Source organism: Callorhinus ursinus, unplaced genomic scaffold (assembly GCF_003265705.2).
Source record: "Callorhinus ursinus isolate GAN/ISIS: 27379988/994484 unplaced genomic scaffold, GSC_fseal_2.0 scaffold44, whole genome shotgun sequence".
Lineage (NCBI taxonomy): Eukaryota > Metazoa > Chordata > Mammalia > Carnivora > Otariidae > Callorhinus > Callorhinus ursinus.
This window is the reverse complement of record NW_027397106.1, coordinates 205481-209716: the sequence shown is the minus strand read 5'-3', so window position 1 is coordinate 209716 and position 4236 is coordinate 205481. Positions and strand designations below refer to the sequence as shown.

Sequence of the window (4236 nt, the reverse complement as noted above, 5' to 3'; positions counted from 1 at the left end):
GTATCTCGTTAGCCATGAAAGAAATGACAGAAGAATCAGGCATTGGAATTTGATTAGTTGAGTAAAATGGTAAAGTTATAGTAACCCTGTTTATTGACAATGATAAGGTGTGTGGGTATTTTATGAAAACCATTTTCTGATGTACTTTTAATGACAATAATCATTTTGGTTCTAGAATGCAAACCTTTTTTTTTAAAGATTTTATTTATTTATTTGACACACAGAGAGAGAGCACAAGTAGGCAGAGCAGCAGGCAGAGGGAGAGGGAGAAGCAGGCTCTCCGCTGAGCAGGGAGCCCGATGTGGGGCTTGATCCCAGGACCCTGGGATCATGACCTGAGCTGAAGGCAGTCACTTAACCAACTGAGCCGCCCAGGTGCCCATAGAATGCAAACCTCTTAATTGCATTGGAAATGGAAACCATATCAACTCTTGCATAAAATCAAGAAAGAAGCATTTTTCCATGCTTATAAGTCCCTCTAATTCCCCTCTGATATTTCCTCTTATATAAAAATAGTCAGCAATTGCTATCATCAGTATTCTCTGGTAGAACTGCATTAAAGATGAAATTCTCTGTCAGATACTCTGGAAATGTAAACTACAGTTATTCCTGGCATATCCATCTTCAAAACATGAATGAGCATTATGTTATTCTATCTGAAATATCACTTTGCTAACTTTAAACATTTAATCACTGTTATTTTTTCCATTGGGATCATCAATTTCTTTTTTCCTTTCTTTTCTGTTTAGACCTGGAAAAGTAGAGGACAGTAATGGGAAACCACACACAAGCAATAGTGTTTATCCTGGCAGGTTTGACTGATGATCCACAATTGAAAATTGTGTTTTTGTCTTCCTGCTTCTCACCTACTTGCTGAGCGTCACTGGCAATCTGACCATCATCACACTCACCCTGGTGGATACTCATCTCAAGACCCCCATGTATTTTTTCCTTCGGAATTTTTCCTTCTTAGAAATTTCCTATACTACTACATGCATCCCTAAATTGTTGGTTACTATGGCAACTGGAGACAAAACCATTTCCTTTAATTGTTGTGTAACTCAAGTGTTTTTTGCCTTCCTTCTTGGTGCATCTGACTTTTACTTGCTGGCTGCCATGTCCTATGACCGCTATGTTGCCATCTGTAAGCCCCTGCATTACACAACCATCATGAACAGCAAGATCTGCATACAACTTGTCTTCTGTTATTGGCTTGCTGGATTCTTTACCATCTTTGTACCTCTCCTCCTAGGCCTAAATCTTGATTTCTGTGCCTCCAACATTGTTGATCATTACTACTGTGATACAACTCCCCTGCTGCAGATCTCCTGCTCAGACACACAGCTATTAGAGACAATGGGATACATCTCTGCTTTGGTGACACTCATAGTCACATTGATAATGGTGATAAAATCATATACTTATATTGCCTTAGCAATCCTAAAAATTCCTTCAACTAATCAGAGGAAAAGAACTTTTTCAACATGTTCTTCTCACATGATTGTGATATCCCTTTCTTATGGCAACTGCATCTTCATGTATGTTAAACCATCAGTCAAACAAAGAATATCCTTTTCCAAAGGAATTGCAGTGCTTAATACTTCCGTGGCTCCACTTTTGAATCCTTTCATCTATACTTTGTGGAACCAGCAAGTGAAGAAAGCCTTCATGAATATGGTACACAAAATTGTTTCTTTCTCAAACAAATGAATGTCCTGTTGCATTTTTTATACTGGAAATGAGCAAAGAAGTCTCATATAACATCAGTGTATTCAGTAGTAGTTTTCAGTACATAGTTTCCTCTTTTTGTTTTCTTTATCCCTATGATACTCATCCTAATCTCTTTCAAGTTTTATTCACAAAAATCTTTTTTCCACAGAAGTTAATGTCCCTATATTCTTCATTAGATATATCTTTTCTCACATCTCACTTCCCTTTCCTCTAGATATAGGAAAGAAATTGAGCCCCATTTTTCAATCTGTCTCTTTTATCTTTAATTTCTAATTACTTAAGACTGTAAAATGTTGTTTAATTTGAATTACATTTGATGTAACACACACAATTCAAAGGTTATTACTATCTTTATTTGTGATCAAGTTTATTTCTTAAACACAGTGTGTTGGGATTAATGTAGAGCATGAAATCATCCATAATACCTGGCTTGCTAAAATGTAACACAGAGGCCACTGGGGACCAGCGAGGGTTTTGGAATGCTGAGGTCTGCGTGACCACTCTGCCATTGGAATGCCGTGGGTTCCTTCCCTGAAGCTTTCTTAGCCCAAACAGCCCTTGTGATCTGAGATGTATGCATTGTCCCTCAGGCTATGTTTAGTAGAACATGTAGATTAGCGTATCTTATCTTTCCCTTGAACAAATCCTTCCAGTTTCAGTAAGACCCCTTGTCACACATCACGTGCTTGAGAAACAGTGATAAGGATTTGTGATTATCCTGAAGGACCAATAAAAACAGGAGCAAAGAGTAGTGAAAAGAAGGTCCTTATGTTCATAGCAGCAATGTCCACAATAGCCAAACTATGGAAAGAGCCGAGATGCCCTTCAACAGATGAATGGATAGAGAAGGTGTGGTCCATATATACAATGGAATATTACTCAGCCGTCAGAAAGGATGAATACTCAACTTTTACATCAACATGGATGGGACTGGAGGAGATTGCGCTAAGTGAAATAAGTCAAGCAGAGAAAGTCAATTATCACATGGTTTCACTTATTTGTGGAACATGAGGAATGGCATGGAGGACATTAGGAGAAGGAAGGGAAAAATGAAGAGGGGGAATTGGAGGGAGAGATGAACCGTGAGAGACTATGGACTCGAAGAAACAAACTGAGGGTTTTAGAGGGGAGGGGGTGGGGGGATGGTTTAGCCCGGTGATGGGTATTAAGGAGGGCACGTATTGCATGGAGCACTGGGTGTTATACGAAAACAATGGATCATGGATCACTACATCAAAAACTAATGTTGTATTGTATGGTGACTAACATAACATAATAAAATTAAATTAAATTAAGAAGAAAAAAAAGAAGAGCAAAGGGTCTTCATCTCTGAGCTTTGACCCCCTTGTCTTCTCCTCTCTTTCCCAGCAAAGTTTGGAGTAATCTTTCATCCATCAGTACAGGGGTTGCTGGCCATTCCCGGCAACAGTGAGTTTATTTGCTTAATTACTCATTTAATGTACTTAAAATTATATTCATTTATATTTTTATAATATAATTTGTTGGCAATAATTGTGTTTAAAGTAATTAAAATAAATTTAACAGAGATTAGCCATCAGTGGTGATGCTCATCTTTGAATTGTTTGTCGATTAAAACTGTGATTGTTTTGCTAAAGTATGTTCTATAGGGACTAGTTATCTAGAAGAAAACATTTCTGAATGATACTATCTTAAGGCACAGAATAAAAATATAGGCAGGAGGATGACTACATATAATATGTAATTGACCGGACAATATAATATATATATATATATATATATATATATATATAAAACCATATTGAGACAGTCTAATACAGTTGACCCTTGAACAACATAGCAGTTGGGGCCCTGCCCCCTTGCAAAGTAAAATCCATGTATAACTTTTTACTCTCCAAAAACTTAACTGCTAATAGACTACTATTGATAGGAGGGCTTTACTGATAACATAACCAGTCTATTAACACCTACTTTGTGTGTTATATGTATTATATCTTGTTTTCTTACAATAAAATAAGCTAGAGAAAAGAAAATGTTATTAAGAAAATCATAAAAAATACATTTACAGTACTGTATGTATTTATTAAAAAAATCCACATGTAAGTGGAACTGTGCAAGTCAAACCTGTGTTGTACAAGAGTCAACTGTACAAGTATAACCTAAACTAGGGCTGTCTCAATATTCTGATTATTTTGATCCTGTTAATGTGCCAAATACAGTGAGTTTGCTTAAAACGTGTTGTCCAAGTTAAACCACTAATTTATTATTGAGCTATTCTGAAAAACTTCTCATATATTTTAAGATGTCTGTCACTTACAAGTTATTTATCACAGATTCTCTAAATCTTTATAAGGGTCTAGCACTTCTAAACTAAGACTTTCCCATTCCTACTTCTTCCTTCTCCCAAAGAGATTACAGGTGCATCACCTGCCTTCTCTGTTGTTTGTCTATGACATATCACCTTATAGCATGTCTACTAGAACTGCTATGTTTGGCCTCCAAATCCTGACTCCCCAAAGAGTTTAC

The 4236-nt window shown here is 36.7% G+C and overlaps 1 pseudogene; it reads left to right on the top strand.

Annotated features, from left to right (window-relative positions):
• Positions 1 to 772: 772 nt before the first annotated feature.
• On the top strand, positions 773 to 1710 carry LOC112832541 (olfactory receptor 6C74-like; annotated as a pseudogene).
• The last annotated feature ends 2526 nt before the right edge of the window (positions 1711 to 4236 follow it).